Here is a 17,312-nt window from a genome sequence, read left to right on the forward strand (position 1 = left end):
ATATATTTTTAAGTGCATTAATTATGTAACAGATGCTTCCAGGATTCCAATGGAGGTAATTTTTAAAATCCCAGTGTACAGTTTTATGAATCTGCACAGTTTCAAGGTTGTTTTTAATTTGCGCTCAATACTACACTTATTTAAAACCAAGAGGTAATCAACCACTGCCTAATTTATTTTTTTTTCAGAGCAGGCTGGAAGATGTAGCCTACACTGTTAGCATCGAACATCCCAGCTGCCAGTGGAGGTTCCTCCCATTTCTTTGCCATGACGGCAGGTTTGGATAACGAGCCGTGTGAATGCAGGATTTCTGCATTTGCCTTCTCCTATTAATTTCTCCTCCTCAGACTAATTTTTGCCATTCAGAAGTCTCAGCCTCCTCCTGCACGTTCCCACTCATGTAACAGACATACTCAGTGGCATACAGTGCACACAGAGTCCCCAAGGACTGAGAGGCAGGGTGCTCAGGGTCTCCAGAGAGCACTTCATTCATTGATGGGTTATCACGAAGTAACTCTCCACCACGATGCAGTCACACCATCACAGTACACGGGGTGGGTGGGCAGAGACCTGCTGCCATCATGGCACAGCAGAGCTCTAAGTCACCTATCAAAACTCCTCTAACCCACAAGCTCTGTGGTGTCCTTGCAGCACTAGCTGTCATCACAGCTACACCTTCAGAGGTTCTGCTGCTGGCCTGCTGTGAAAAATGGAGTAAAATTGAGTGCACTCATAAAAAGTGTTCCGCCATACTGGAGAAAATGGGGTCTACCTCACTTACCTTCATGGTAACAAACATGGCATATCCCGGTGTGGGGAATACATGCAGATCCACAGTATTTTCTTGCTAGCTAGTTACTGGGAAATTCACTGCTTTATAGCACCAGCTTCAGCTGCCAGCAACCACAGGCAACTTCAACGACAACCAGGGCTTGCATGGGGTTTCCTGGCTGTGTCACTACAGCGACAGGCACTGGCTGGAGCACGGGTGGGACGGTGGAGATCTCAGCAGCCTTCAGACGGCTGCACCGGAGCACCCTGGGGCAGGAGCACCACAGCCTCCACGTCTTGGATGAGAAGTTTGCTTTTCTCTCCATCTTTGCACATCACATAATTCTTGGATCAAGTCACAGATCTCCTCACAGAGCTTCATCTCTGCTTCTGTCTGCGATGCTTAATTTGTAATGACTTGTAGGGACATTTTTCCAGGCACTCGCTGTGTGTGCAGCCTGGAAAGCAGGACAGACCATACCCAGGTAGCACTGTGCTGCCTTGGGCCTTCCCTTCAACAAACCCTCCAACTGGTCCTGGAGGAGAGGGAAAAATGTAGGAGCATGGAGAGCAGTTAAAGCTCCAATCAGGTGTGGTGTTGACACCTAAGAATAAACAGTGAATAACCCTAACACGAGGTGAGCAATATTTAGGAGTATGTATAATTGCACATGCAGAATATGAAACCTCAGCACTCGGTGAAGAGACAGGGTGAGGACAGGAGCGGTCCAGGACTGCGGTTCTGCTTGCCTGCACATCACACATCCCTGGGGAGACCTGGCAACTCAAGCTAGGCACAAACCAAGGAGGAGGAAAAGGTGAACGATAAGCATTTTATTCTTACAAAGTATTTTATTCTGACTGCTACTCCTTTCCAAAACTAAAGGTAATAATTAAAAGTGAGGGTTAACGCTTTGATGCCTCACTTCACAGACTGCACATTCAAATTCCTCAACAAGACAATGCAAAAAACGGGTAGTTGACAGGCCGTCAGCTGAAGAACGCAGACAACTTTGCAACACCAGGGAGGCCCCAGGGTGGGCAGCCGGGTGCTGGTCTTGTCTGGGTCTCGCTTCCCCAGGCACGCCGCAGCCAGACTCCTCCAGCACAGCTGCGTGGGTGCAGCCCCATCCAGCAGCCACCCAGTCTGTCCTCACATCACCAACATTTCCGTTTTCAGCCTTCCTCAAAATTATCCATTGGCTCTGAAGGAAAACACATGGGGCACGGACCAGCCTCACCCCACCTCATCAGGAGATGCCGGTTACGCAGCAAGGCTTGGATAAAGTCAGGGACACCCCACAATGCCGCTCTGTGGTGCTAACCCCCTCAAAGCACTCTCCTGGTCCCCTCCCTCGATGCGTGGGGACAGCCAAGCGAGAAGATGCCCCAGCATGGGCATGGAGACCAGCCCCAAGCACACAGCCTGCCCGTATCACCTGGTAGAGCAATTAGGTCCCTGCCAAACTGCGGCATGACTTCACCCCCATGATCCCCGTGACACGTGTGAATGCCGACACCATGCCAGATTATCAGTAAGGTGATAACACTCGTAGGCTGTACCTGCCTGGCACAGCTCGAGCGAGGCTCCCTCAGGGCTCCTCCAGTTTCACTTCCTGCTAACATGCACCTGCACCCATTTCAGAAGCAATAAAAGCATAAACCGTATTTAAAACTTTACTCAAACCCCCAATATAAGCCTGAGCGAGCCCCACGCCACGCTAACGACCATCCATGCCAACACCTGGGTTCGCAGGCGGCCCGGCCGCAGACGGAGCCAGCGGCTCTGCGCATGGCTGTCCCTGCACGGACAAACGCCAGCAGCCGCGCTGCCCGGCTGCCTTCGCACCACAACGTACCCAACGTGTACATCTCACACAGTGCTGAGTGAACAGAGGCTACGGGTCAGACCCTTTTTGGTGTAAACCCGTGTGATGCGGCTGAGCTCTGGCCATCTATTTTCTTATCAACTGCTGTTCTTTAACTCAAAAGTTAGCTAGCAGGCTGGACGCAGTTTTATCCAAATTTTATGTGCAGCTGTATTTGCTTATCACACAGATAAGTAGTACAAAAACAAGCAACAAAGCAACTAGTAACCTGGATATCTCTCAGTGCCCTTATCAAAGATATCCAGCCTCTGGACCAGCTCATCATCTACTGCTAACAGGGAAGAAGAAAGCCCAAAGAGAACATGATGCCAGGCTTTTCAGTACGTGCACGTTAACGACTTTAGTACCTGGCACTTAGGGAGCACCATTAAATTACAATTAAATGAAAACCTGTACTTGCATTAGCTTTGGCGGGGTGGTCTCATCAGCAGGCACTGCTGGGAGCATGCCTGAGGGTACCTGGGCAAGGAGGACTCCTCTGCCCAGGGGGAGAAGAGCAGGTCCACACACAAAGCCTTCTGCCCAGGTTTCACATTGCAGTGAAGCCACCAAAAGAAACCAGAGGTCTATCAAGGTGGTGGCCCTGACCCCCTCGGTCCCTCCTCTGACCTCCAAAGAGCCCAGTGAGGATGCTCAACTGGCAGAAAACACTTTTTCTTGCTTAAGTTAAGTTTTCTGCTGGTCTAGCTTCCTGCATGGTCTCACCTCGTGGTCAGGCGGAGCCAGCTGAAGGCGCAGAGGACACGATGGGAAGCATCCAGGGACAAGCAGGCAGATCTGTCACCACAGCAGCTGCCTCCTGAATCTACTTAGCTCCAACGCGAACCAAGCCCTCATTCTATACAGCACCAAGCACACTGTCAAATAGTCTATGAAAGCAGTGTCAGCTTTCATCTCAGAAAAAAGCAAAGGAGATAAAGGCTTTCCAAGGAAACAATTCTCATTCAATACGTGTCATGAAGTTGTGAGCACGCTTGAGTCACGGCACACGTGTGGACCATTGTAATGCACTTGCAGAGCAATGTGTCCTCCTCCTCAATCTGCTGAGAGCATCCACCAGGCAGAGGTTGACATGCGGAGGTGATTCAATGACGATGAACAGAAACATTAAGACATGCTGTTCTTAAAATGGGGGCTGCACCTGACACTACTTCTATTTACCCAGAAAAGTTTTCTGCTCTGTAGGCCCTTCCCGTTCTAATTTACCCACAGCATTAAGCAGAATCCCCGTCCTACCCTGGACGGCTCACTGCAATCAGACGAGTAGACAGTGTTTTCAATACTGGCAGATTATTTTTTTTTCTTTTGGACCTATGAGAAATACAAGTTGAAAACCTGAATATTATTTCTAAACTGACAGGGCATTATGCATAATATCTTCCACCCCCTCCTCGTGCTTATAGCATAGAGCAGGAAAAAAGAACAACAAAGAAATGAAGGGGAAAAAAAATCTTCCCACCAGAATGTAAATATTTGTGTGTAGTGAGAACAAAAGTATTTCCATAAAGCTTTCAATAAAGGATGACTGCAGGCCAAATTTTACCCTTAGATACAGGCACATAACTCCAGCTAAAGTTACTCAGAGCTGCCCAAGTTTATGCAGAGGCCAACTCAAGCATACTGCACTCACGTACAGAAGGACTGTGTGCTCAGGAGCTGCAGCCAGACTTCCAGCTCTTTCTTATAAGGCAGACAAGATCTGCTTCAAATCAGTGAAGAACTTCGGAGATGAGTCAAACCTGCAGGATTTGCTGCAATACTCGCTGCAAAAGAGGATGTGAGAACTGGCAAGTACGCTGTGTTTACTCACTGTGCCATCTAATTCTGGAAACTCGAGCTGAGATTCTGCGTTCGAGCACGACTCCGAGGGGCGGTGGGAAGATCCTGGCCACGTTACAAAGCCACTCGTTGGGCAAAACTGGTGGTATCTGCTTAAACGGGGCGGTGGGCTGACCCAGGCAGAGGTCCTGCAGCTGGCAAGCGACGTCTCCCCAAGGTAGATCCTGTACTGCATCTGCTTCTAGCCCAGGGGACAAGCCTCCGCAGGCAAAGGCTCACAAGAGGAAAAGCGACGCTCTAAAAATCACGCACTGCCTCAGTTAATGACACAGATTTACACTGGGTGTTAGCCTGTTTCGCTAAAAAAAGCCAACCAGATTTTTTTTTTTTCCTGGTGCAAACTGTCCTTTATAGAGACTATTAATATCCCTCTTACTTCAGTTTAAGCTATACTTCTCTTCCTTGTTCTCCCACTGACTTAAAAGATAACTTACAAAATGAGATCTAATTAATCTGTATCTTTTGTCCTCGTCCCTTCCCTTGTGTTACTGCCTGGACAGGCGAATTGTTTTCTAGGGGAGCCAATGCATGGAGCACACAGTTTAGATTTGCTACAATATTCACACTTTTAAGCAGAAAATGAAAGAAGATACTTAGCCTACACTAAACAGATCCCCTTTGATTCTGGTCTCATGTAATTAGTTCTGTGTTGCAGGAACTAGTAACTTAGATAAAACACCCTGCTATAAACAGCCATCTCAAATAGCTGCGAAGATATTCCTCACTATCAGACACCAGTGAAGACAAACAGCAGTGGACGGCGTCTGCCAGGAGATTATGCTGAAACAAATGCATTTTTATTTTTCCTTTTAAATTACAAAAGATTATCATTTTACTCAGCAATGCCCCTTATTAAATTGAAACTCTCCACATCAGAATTAAATACGTCCTATCTACTCAAAATGAAGTGTATTATTTATCACTAATATTTAATGACAAAAACCTGATAACTTTCTCCGATTATACCACTGATTTCCTCCAGTCATGCATCATTGGCTCTGCTGGTCATTAGCATTATCACAGTGCATAAACTCTGGCTTATGCAGCAAGTTTGATAACAGAGACAGACGCCTATAGCTATTTTTCAGTTTGTTCAGATTTACTAGTTTACCTCTCTATGAGTGTGCTTCTATTTAATGGCATCTATCACAATCCCTAAAAATCCTAGTTATAAATTTCCATTTCCATGCAACACACCTCTGCACAATCAGAATTCCTCAGCAAATATAAAGCATTCACTGAAAAATCAGATTTCCCCTTCAACCGTCCGACGTCCCTTTTCCAGAAAGACCATATTCCAGCCAATCTGAAAAATAAATAGGAACTATCTAGTCTTCTCTGACTGTTTAACGCTAGGAATATGCTGGATAGGCTTAAGATATTTTAGTTTAATTCACAGGCAATGTTCCATTTCAACTTTTATGAAACAGTATTTTTAAGTGCTGTAGATACTGCTTTTATAGCAGTGAAGAAAAAAAAAAAAATCAGAACAAATGTACACAGTACGACATCAGCTAAAATATACCAAGATGAGTTTCTGCCATTCTCAGTTAAATCCTGTAACTGAAATGACAGATCAGAAAGGTTTCCTGAATAAGACCACCTTTCTTTACACTACTGGCCTCCAGAAAACTCAGATGGGTTAGCCGGAGAATAACTCTAAAATACTTGTACAAACAATAATTATGCTGCATACTTTGGACATTCCTCTTTCAAAGCCTTATAAGTATCAAGTAATTTACACTGAAACATACATTTTCACATTTACAAACATACAACTCAGGAGCTTTACAAACCTAACCTACATTATCTGAACATCGATGCACAGGCAGATCATTTAAAACTAACAAAACTCTCTGATTAAAATAAATTACTGAAGTTGTTAATACATTATTACTACTAAAAAACTTACTGAGAAAAATCTCTCCTTTAAATCTGCCAAGGTAGATATAGGCTATGATGTTCCGTACAAACATCCAGATAGATTCTTATTATATGTTACATGCATGAAGATTTTATTCTCTGAGCCAAACTGATTTTTTTAAATTTATGGTTTTTTAAACTCAGTCCACCCAAGTAAGCTCCTGTGATTTCAACAGAGGTACCTGGAGCTTAGGCCACATAACCAAAGCAAAATCTGGCTATTTTATATACTACACCCAGAAATACACCTATTTATGACATTCACTCAAGGGGGAGGAGTAATTTACAGTACACTGATCAACAGAGTTTGCATGATACTGTCTGAAGGAGCCCTATTTGAGAAGTAGAGCAGTTACGAAAGCAGAAAGTATCAATACTAATGCAATTGGTGCCACTGTATTATGCTATTTGCCCAGCAGAATTCATATCACTCAGAGAAAATTTTGGTTTGGGTATAGTTTCAGTATCACTAACTGCAATATTACAAGTCGGGGCCCTTATATGAGAAACGGCAGCAATTCGATGAGGTTGATGCCAAATTCTGCGATCTCCGTTGAGGCAAAAAAACAGATCAAGCCCTGGAAGAAAGGCAGCGAGCTCGGGAGCACAGGATGCAGAAGCGCTAACACAGATGCTTCCCCAGCCCCTGCGCCTCGCACCGTCCAGGGGCTTCAATGTGATCCTTCAAAAATGAAACAGTGAAAAATATTGTCATTGTTCTCCTCTGCCCACCTGCTCCTCCATCTGCATGCACACCCTCTCCAAAACGCACTTTTGACCTCACTGAGCATCAGCCAACGTCAAAAGCCTTGCCGGCCGCATCCTGCCCCAAATCCGGCTTCAACGTCCTCCAAAGAGCCCAACGCCAGGAGCTGCTCCATGATGCTCCATGGCCCCCTGCACTGCCACTGCTTTTAAGGGGATTTCTGCTAGAGAAGGAAAGCAGGATTTACACCACTGATTTTCATGGAATTTTTCTTTCCAGCTCAAGTATAAAACGTGGGAACTGGGCTGGACGAGCTAAGTGAGCTGCCTGACCAGCTAACAAAAATTTGTCACGAGGTTCATGGAAGATAGAATTCATGACTCACTGTCTGCAAGCTTACTATTACAACATAAAAGCTATTATTAATAAAAATATAAAAATGCAAGCACCAGGACGAACGCTTCAAGGTTTTAACTTCTTAATCCCAAACAGACTACTCCTGAAACAAGGCTTGCAACGAGCCCAGCTGACAAGAGTCATAAAAGACAACCTTGCAATCAAAAGACTATTAGAACAGCACATTTTTGTTGCAAGAAAAAAACATTACTTCTGCTCCCTTGGCATTCCCAGAAGTTTCTTGGGAAGAGGTGTCCCACTCATGCTCACCTTCCAGCTCTCCAGTAGCAGAAAGAAACGTAAGCTTCGCATTCCCTGTGCAACACTAGGAAGATGCTTTTTAAAACTGACACTGGTTCCTAAAGAAGTATCAGTTAATTACTTAATCCTTCTTAACGGAACAATTAACATCCTTTCAGCAAACAAGGCTGCAATGATTTAACGTTATTGCATGTTTCATTACAGAACCAGTAAAATTAATATCGCTCCCCTCTCGTCTGCTGCGACCACTCATTTCTTTATAATCTGTTACATTTTTCACTTCTGCAGTACAACCCCTGCACCCGGCCGAGAAGACAACTCAAATATACAAAAACCTGCATCGTTTTTATTCTGCCATGAATAACCTCCAGACAGGAGCCAACAGAAATGCAGGTGGCCACGGCGTCAGGGAAATCAAGGTACAAGACAGCACAGAGCAACAAGCCCTGGCGCGAGCCTGGAACAACTTCATCAGCATCCCGGGAAGACCGTGTCGCTGCAGAAGACGGGCAGCCACTTCAAAGGGAACCGGGGAGGGATGTTTGAATCCCGGCTCAGACAGCTCCCGAATCCCAGAGAACCCCCAGCCGCCTTTTTGGCAAGAACAAAAGTCCTTTCAGGGCTCCACCGCTTGCTGCAATCAAACCCAGGCTCAGACATTAATTCTGCGGGCAAGTGTTTTGCAGGAAGGGGAATTCGGCATCGATTTTTGTGATCAGATGTTTAGCAGCAGCTCTGAACACACCAGCAATCCCCCCTCACCATTTTATCTTCCTTTATCACAAGCTTTTTAATAGAGACATGACATTCTGCTTACTGCTGGGCTCTCTCTATTTATCTCTCTCTTAACAACACTTTGGCATCATCGGCTCCGCTATCTAAATCAGCAATAGTGCACGTCCGGTCACATAAAACCGGAGAGGGTTTCCCGAGATGCCTTGGGAAGTCTGACTACTCCAGTTTACTGATGTGTTAATATGCCCGATCTACTAATTAATGAACAAACAGCTTAGGCTAGGAGCTGGGGGAGGGACACCACCACGAAGACTGCGGAGAGCCCAAGGAAAGACACTTGACCCTAATTGTTAGCAACAAGATGACAAGACTGATCGGGAAGTACAGCTAAAACTCAGATCCAACATGAAAGGAAATGTCTGGTGAAGAGGGGAAAACTAACGATGCCATTAGAGGCTCCAGCCAACCTGCCGAACTGTGCCACCTTCTGTCGGGCTGGCGGTGCTCAGCACCCGAGTGCCCAGCCCAGCCCGGGCTCCCCAGCACCATGCTCCCACCCCACCCTTCACTCCATGCCCAAATCCTCACCCTCCTCCTCCTGCAACCCTGTGGCTCCAGGGGTGTACACCCCAGCCAAGGAGAGCTAGGAGTTTGCCCCAGCCATGACCAGGTGATGAACAAGCACAGCTCATCCCGCACCTTCCCCGAAAATCTCCCGCCTCTAGCCACATGCAGAACCGCAGTGGATGGGTTTTAAGAAGGACCAAATTCCAGCTGAAGTTTCAGTCAGACCCAGTGTTATCCAGGGCAAAACGTTCCTCATCTTGAAAGGAGTCTGGACCACGTACCACAAAGGAGATGCACTGCGGTCACACCAGCAAGAAGGGTCCTGCGCAGCGAGTGCACATACCAGCACTCCGGAAAATGCTTCCATATATATTGCAAGAATTTGGAAAAAAAAAAGGTCATGAGCTCTTTCTACCAGAAAAATCAATTAAATCAACGGTCACAACAGTGCAAGAGACCCTGCAGCACCGTGCTCTGGGCCAGACATTCAGAAGAAGGTTGACTTACAGATTGCACATCCAGCGCTGCCACACTGCAAATACTACACATCATCCCGCTGCAGAAGGAGCCTGCACTCTCAGCACGCCTCTGAATTAACAGCAGTGCTAAACGAACTTTCTGAGGAAATAGGCACTTCTAATAAAAACACAACAGTGACAAGTATTGTACAGAGAGAGCGATTAGCAATAAACAATACACTGGAGAATCATCCGAATAAAACATTCTGGGTATTTATTTGTGTTGCTTTCCGAGACCATTGCAATTGAACAGGAAACTGGGGAGGAAAAAAACCCGCAATGAGTTTCAGAATAGCACTCCCAGAAACACTGTACCCTATCAGATATATGTAAATATTTTACGATATAGGTTCCATTTCAGTAGATCTGTCAAGATATTTACAGGGCTTGACAGTATTTCTGTCTTTAATTAAATTTTCACACACATACTTTAATGTAATTTAAATAGATTATTAGTTGTCAGAATATAGCATAAATTTTGTTTACGATTTAGTTACTTTAAGTACTCACATCGAGGAAACTCATTTAACCCCCTGACTGGGTAGCATTAAGTGTTGAGATGAGACTTCTAAAGAGCTTCTACTGCCCTTTGCACTCTCGCAATAATCTTAAATTACTACAACTTAATTGCAATTTCAAGGCACTAAAATGGAGATGTTTTAAAAACAGCACAGGGAGGGTCAACGAGAGGAGAAAAATTATTTAGTCCTCTTCAGGTACCAGATGCTTCTTGGAGAGAAATTGATTTTGTCCATGCTCTTCTCTTCGCTCATTTTCCATAGAATACCATCTTCATTTTCAGGATGGCGCTGAACAAAAAGTTATCAAGATTATTCTGGACACTTGCCACATACAAACAGCCATTAGACATAAGCCTGTTCGCTTGCATGCATGGAAGAGATCGGTGCCAGGAGAATAGAAAGACAAAACCCTAGAGCATGTTTGCAAAGAAGACTGCACGCGAACAGAGCCCGCAGCTTCTCTGACTTGGTAGCTCCAGTGCTGAAGTAAGAAAAAAGAGCACATGTTAAAACACTCCAGACATCCCAACCAACAAATATCTGATCAACTAAAAATAGAACAGCTGATTCTTCTACAGCCCGAAATATAATTATTTTCTTTTTAAATTAAAAGACTACAGAGTTCCCACAATTAAGTTTTTCCTCTAACGACTGCATGATTTATTTCATCCTACTTCTTTCCCCCCTATATACCCTGGCATCACCTTGTTACCTACGGTAGCTGCAATTCCCAACACACCGCGAGCTGTGGGAAACAGACGGCACGGTAGTTTGTGAGAGCAGCAGGCTGCGAGCCGCATTTTTGTCAGCGCAAAAGCAAGCAGTTCTAGCAAACACAAGATCTTTTTTGTTTCTTATTGCAACGAGACATTTTACAAGGATTTGGCCAACAGAAAAACAATCAAACTCACGATTCAAACACCGCTGTGCTTTAGCACGGCCAAGCACTTACGCGTGTCCTCAAAGGCATGAAGTCAGGGACTCCGAGCCCGGCCATACCTTTCTAAGCATTTCTGTAAAGTTTGGTTGCCAGGACCTCTAAGAACAGTCGCAAAGATGCTGCTGATCTCTAGTGCACAACGTTTATAAATTCCACTTAGCAAATGCTTTCTGGCTCCTATTCCACATCATATCTCTGCTGAACCGCTCACCGGGTGTGAAAACATGCTACTATACGTGGGGGGGGGTGGGGAAGAAAAAGTAAAAGTTTCAGCGATACGAGTTAGTGACACAGACCAAAAGCCAAACCCAAAGGCAGCGACATCAGCAGAAGCCCTGGCTGATGCCAGTGTGCTCTGGATCGGGCTCTGCACAGCCAGGGCGGCCGACGGCACCCCAAACTCGCCTTCAGGGACGTGGGGGCCGTGCCATAGCCATGAGCCGGCGGGCTGTGTTTTCAGAGCAGGGTGCCACCCATGCCCCCCGCACTGCCAACCACCCCCTGGTCCTTGTCTCCAGCCACCAGCCCCTTCCCACCCTGCCTCCCCAGCGCAGACACGCAGGGAAAAGCTCCGGGAAGCAAGTGGATAGCAAGGCTCATTTGAGGAATAATTACAATGCGCTATTTCATTCAAACGTAAGCTTAGATACGAACAGCAAACAAAACGCTCGTGCACCCAAGCTGCCTGACTACTGCAGGGCCCAATCCTGCTCCCACCGAGGTGGAAGCCCCCCGGCAAAGCTCCCTCCGGGGCACCCTGGCCATGCACGCACACGATGCTGGGCTGGATGCACTCCGAAAGGCAGGAAAGGCCTGAACAAATGCTGCGCCTCCGCAGAGAAATCCAGCTACCTGCGAAAACCTCACTACACCCTCCTCAGCCCTGTCTCACACGCATAAAAATATTTCAGCTCAGTGCCTTGAAGTTGCAATTAAATTGTAGTAATTTAAGATTATCACAAGAGCAAAGGGCAGTAGCAGCTCTTCAGCAGACTCCTCTCACCACTTAATGCTCCTCAGTCTTGGGGTTAAATGAGCTTCTTTAGTATAAGTACCTTAAAGCAAGTGAATCGTAAACAAAATTTATACTATTTTCTGACAGCATATAATCTATTTAAATTTATTAAAGCTTCTCGGAGAAAATTTAGGATGACAGAAGTATCATTATGCCCTATAAATAACCGGACAGCCTTGCAGAAATAACTATATTTTACATACATATCCTACATATGTGTGTGCATGTGTTATTTCATTTGATATACAAATACATGCTCAACAGATATTTCATAAAAGGAATTACATTATCCAGTTCAATCTCTCAATATAAATGACCACAAGCAGCACGAATACTAAACGTTAAGCTGCATTCCATAAATTTGCCTTTTTACTACCAGCCTTTTTCCTAATTTTTACAATGCCATGAAACAGGAATAATTCTGGAGTTACAAATGTTTACAGTATATCATACCAAGGATGATAATGCAAATTTTAGCTCTTAAAAAAAGGTGATCCACTCCAAGAGAAAAGCATATTGCAGCACATGCTGTGCAATAACGTCCAATACATAATTCTCTGCTCAACTTTCCTGCTCCTTCTCCTAGCAGTACAAAAACTAGCTGCATTACGATTACCGGTGGAACCGATTTAAGCAGAAAATGTTTATAGATGTTAAAAAACATTACACATTACCCAAACGGCTTAATAGCATACATGTGCATGTTTAACACACATACTTTTTATTGTCTAATTAAAGTATATACCATAAAAATCTACAGGCTTTATAATAAGTTATGCAGGATGGTTATGAAACCTTACCTTATAAAAAGTATAAAGTACTTATTGTGTGATCTGCACTGCTAATTAAAGAAATACTTATGCAAAAAGGTTTTGGATTTCTTAATTCTTCAGTAGATGTGCACTTGGTCTGCCTCCTGATTAATATACATTAGGGTAACAGCCTTTCCCTCAGATTTTTTTTTAAATAGGTATTTCCATTGTTTTGGAATACTTTAAAGAAATAAAAGAGGGGGCATACCCGTAGAGTTTGCAGTGAAGTGTTTGAATACAAACATGAAACTGTCAAGCAACAAAAATAACCTAACTCCCACTGGTTAAGTTTGATTAATAGTTAAATCCTAAATGTTTATTGAAGTAAAATCAAGTATCATGTTCATACTCTTTACTACTATTTCTACTAAAAAACCACACAGTAACAGAGTCTCTCTAATACAGCCATGAAGACAAGTTACACACAGTTTTGCAAAAATCCTGGCGTATCAAAAATAAGGTGCCATCCTGACTGGTTGGTAATAGGTTTGAAGCAAAGATATTAGCCGTCTTCTAAACTCTAGGAACGCAGTCATACAACATACAACGCTTAATCACCACCAAACTCCTCTATTACACATCAGCACAGCATTTACACAGAGAGAGAGAAAAAAAAAAAAAAATCCATGTTTCCTTACAATTCAGAGATCCAGAAATAAAAGCTGAATTCCACAGAACTTTTACGGTTTTCAACATTACACTATTGAAACGCCTTCTTCTCTGCAGCTCTAGACAGCACAAATAAAATCAAATCCTAAGTCTCTCTGAAAGTGTATACAATGCACTCCAAACCACTATCAGTCAAAATAAAAAAAAAAAAAAAACCAAACCCAAAACCCAGCCCATGCACAAAAACCTAACTTTGCGATCAAAATCATAAACAACAGAAAGCCTTGTTTGAAATAGTTATTTTTCTCAAAGTTATCCTTTGGTTTCACAACAAAAAATCAGCATTTGTAATGGTCCATTTCTGCATAAGTGAACATATAGCCTTGCTGCCTGATCGAATAGTCCAGAGCTTTCAGTGAGGCAGCTCCTGACAACAGCCCAGCAGCAGCTTTGTTTGATCTCTCCTGCCTTCCTTAATCTGGGTTGTCAAGGTTCACTTGTTGGAGGCTGTTTACTTTACTTTTTCCAGAAAAAAAAAAAAAAAAGTGATTTTTTTTTTCTGTCTCTCATACAATGACTAATCCAAAGACTAAGGGGGAAGAATGCTGCCAATGCAAGATGTTAAAGCTACAATACCTTTTTGCAATGAGATTTTAGCCGACACCTTTTGAATGGTAACTAGTGCAGAGCTTCCTCCCCCAGTGCCCTGGTCCATTCAATATGGTTGTGAGATAGTTCAAATAAAATGTGCAGGGGAAAAGATTCAGAGGAGAGAAATTGAAACCAGTAGCCCTGATTTCCCGTTCTTCCCCCAAATCGGGTTGCAAAGATGCACGGTACCTCCTTGCCTACACTTGCTTCTCTGAGAACTTGAATTATTTCAGGCTCTCTCAAACTTACAGAAAGTAGGAGCTTCTCAGCAGTAACAGAAACTGTAAAAATACTACTAAATCGAGTGAAATGCCTATTCCCCCTCCGACAAAATATTAAAGCAAACCATGGATTAACAGCACAAGCAGCAACTTTCTTCGACGACATTCTTGAAACTTTGTCTAATTAAAGAAGCTGTCATTAGTGACATCAACATTTGATCAAAGCAGGTAAAACGCAAGTTTAGAAAAACTATATGGAAAGGAAACACAGTTCAGAGAATTGTTTTAATATTTAGAACCATCCAGCACCCTAGAAATCAGCAAGCTACACTGCGTAGACACGCTACAAGCAGTACACGTACATTACTCACTCAAAGAACAGTTACTAAAAATGAAACCTTAAACTTCTGAGCACAGAAGTTGGGCTCCAGCTTCTCTAGAGAAGCGGCTCTGAGAGCGCTGGCAGGCGGCAGAGACCTCGGGGAGGTAGGGGAGGGCTGAGCGCGGCTGCCGCCAGCCTTGGGGGGGAAAGGAGAGGGGAAAAAAAGAAAAAAAAAATAAAAGTAATCTCACTCGGTTTAGTTCACTCAAAGCAAAAAAACACGCAATTAAAATCATTACAGCGAAGCGGCAGGAGGAAGACTCGCTAAAATCGAGGCGCTCCGCAGCCAGCCGGGCGATGCTCTCCGCGCCGGGGCCGCCGGATAATTAATTAATAGTTGCGCGACGCGAGGGGGGGGGGGGGGCGGGGGGCTGCCGCTGCGCCCCGCGCAGCCCTGCCCGCGCCCCGCCGCTGGGCTTTACTTCGGGGTTTTTTTTCGGGGGGGGGGGGGGGGGGACAAAAACCACACAACTCGCGGGGCGGGGGGAAGGAGGAGAGAGGCGCGGACACGCCGCTCGGACGCCGCCTGCAGCGCGCACCTTCCCGCTGCCCGGGGGGAGCGGGTTGCGCGGAGCTGCGCGGAGCGGCAGGTGCGAGGGGCGCAGCGCGGCGCAGCCCTACTTACCGGGCGCCGGCGGCCGCCCCCGGCTCCGCGGCGCGCAGCGAACCGCGGCTCCGTCCCGAGGCTCCGCACGCGGAGGGCACGCGCGCACACACACACACGCACACACACGTGAGGGATGCGCGGTCCGCACCCGCGCAGCGAGAAGTTGCGCCGGGATGGGGAGGCGCGGATGTTTATTCAAACACTTCGTCTCAAAAAAAAAAAGGGGGGGGGGGGGGGATGGGCGCAGGGAGACGGGGTGGGGGAGGATGCGCGGAGCAGAGTTCCGCGCCTGCGGAAGAGGCTGCGCGGGCGGAAAGCTGCAACAGGTGCCGGCGGAAAGGGTCAGCCGGGCCCGGCGCGGGGGTGGTGGGGGGTCGGGGGAGGGGGCGCGGACCCGCCGCAACTTCTTGCCCCGAGTGCTGAAGTTGGGGCGTGCGCGCCCCTTGCGCGGCGGCGCGGGGGGACCCGGCGGAACAAACGAGGAAAGAGCGCGGGGGGGGGGGGGAAGGGGAGGGGGGCAGGAGGCGCCGCATCCCACTCTCCGCGGAGGGTGCGCGCGGGGCGGGGGGGGGGGAAGTTTTCAAAGTGGGCGGGTAGGGGGTGCGGGCAGCTCCGCAGCCCGGGGGGAGGGGGGGGTCCGCACCCGCGCACCGCTGCGTGTGTGTCCCCCACCCCCCCCACGCCGCTACCGCGCCGGTCGCGGAGGGGGGTGGGAGGGGGGGGGGCGGGCACGTGGGCCCGGCGGGGGGAAAAGTGCAACAGCCCCGGAGGAGCGGGGAAAGTGTCGGGGGGGCGCCGGACTCACCCGCAGGACTCGGCCTGCCGCTGCCCAGCACGGCGCGGCCCCGGCGCGGAGCGGCGCGGGGCTGCCTCTCCGTCCCGTCCCCTCCCTCCCGTCCCTCCGGCACGCCGAGCCCGGGCGGCGCGGCGGCGTGCTCCGCCGCTCGGTAAATAACAATAGAGCCCTCCGCTCGGCGCCGCGCCCGCGGGGCCCCGCACGCCGCCCCGCCGCGCCCCCGCCCCGCGCCGCCGCCCCGCCGCCCCCCCTCCCCGCCCCGCGCAGCTCCGCGCCGCCGCCCGCGCGGGCGGGCCGGGGGCGGCCCGCGACACCCCCGCGGAGGGAGATGTTGTTATTTTTTGCTGTTGTCAGTCTCTGACGTCACATCCACCTGCTGGGTAAACAAGGCTCGGTGCAAGGGAAAAATAATAATAAAAAAAAAAATAAATAAAAGCGCGGGGAGAGGGACGGCGCGGAGGGGAGGGGGCGAGGGGTGGAAGCTCCGCCGGCGCGGAGCTCCGCGGAGGACGGCGGCGGGGGGGGTGGGGGGGCGGGCCGGGGGAGGCGGGGCAGCCCCGCGGGGAAGCGAAAGTGAGCGCGGAGCAGCGCTGCGCGCCCCTGCGCGCCGCCGGGGCGAGTTCAGCGCGGGGGCAGGCGGGCCGGGGCCGCCCCGTCGGCGGAGGGCAGTGCCGCGCCCCCCCGAGCAACTTTTCCGTGGCCGCCCCCCGCGGCCCCGGCATGCGGCGGGGGGGTTGGGGGGGCTGTCGGGCCCGCGTAGCTGTGGGGGGACGCGGGAGACTTCACCCAGTCTTCCGCGGATGCCCGCGGAGCCCGCCTTACCTGAGTGGAGCGGCGAGGCAGGCGCTGCCTGCGCTCCCCCTCGCAGCGCACGCCTGTGTTGGCGCAAACACTGCTTAGAAACACTGCGCGGGTGCGCAGCGGCGCGCACCGGCCGCTGAGCGGGAGTGACCGACCCGAGGGCCAGGGCTGAGCGCGGCGCCGCTCCGCGGGGGCGGCCGCAGCCCAGGGCCGCGGGTCCTCATCCCGGTGGGTGCGCGGAGCGGCTCCGCGGAGCGGCTGCGCTCCCGGCCGCGCTGTCGGGGCTCCCGTGGAGGGGCCGGTGGCCGCGCCCGCGGGGAGAGGTCGAACGGGGCGGGGGGGGGGGGGGGGG

General features: G+C 48.5%; 1 protein-coding gene across 11 annotated transcripts in view; it reads right to left on the minus strand.

Annotated features, from left to right (window-relative positions):
• Window positions 1-17,104, minus strand: part of FOXP1 (forkhead box P1) — a 390,108-nt gene extending 373,004 nt beyond the window's left edge. For 8 of the 11 annotated variants that reach the window (XM_074836032.1, XM_074836035.1, XM_074836029.1 and 5 more), the window contains exon 1: window positions 16,169-16,246. The gene's annotated coding sequence lies outside the window, so the exon portion shown is untranslated. Of the gene's footprint in view, window positions 1-14,138; window positions 14,548-15,381; window positions 15,744-16,168; window positions 16,247-16,981 lie in introns of those variants that run through there. The other 3 variants (XM_074836019.1, XM_074836020.1, XM_074836022.1) reach the window with 3 other exon arrangements.
• Window positions 17,105-17,312: the final 208 nt, after the last annotated feature.

Source organism: Strix aluco, chromosome 11 (assembly GCF_031877795.1).
Source record: "Strix aluco isolate bStrAlu1 chromosome 11, bStrAlu1.hap1, whole genome shotgun sequence".
NCBI lineage: Eukaryota > Metazoa > Chordata > Aves > Strigiformes > Strigidae > Strix > Strix aluco.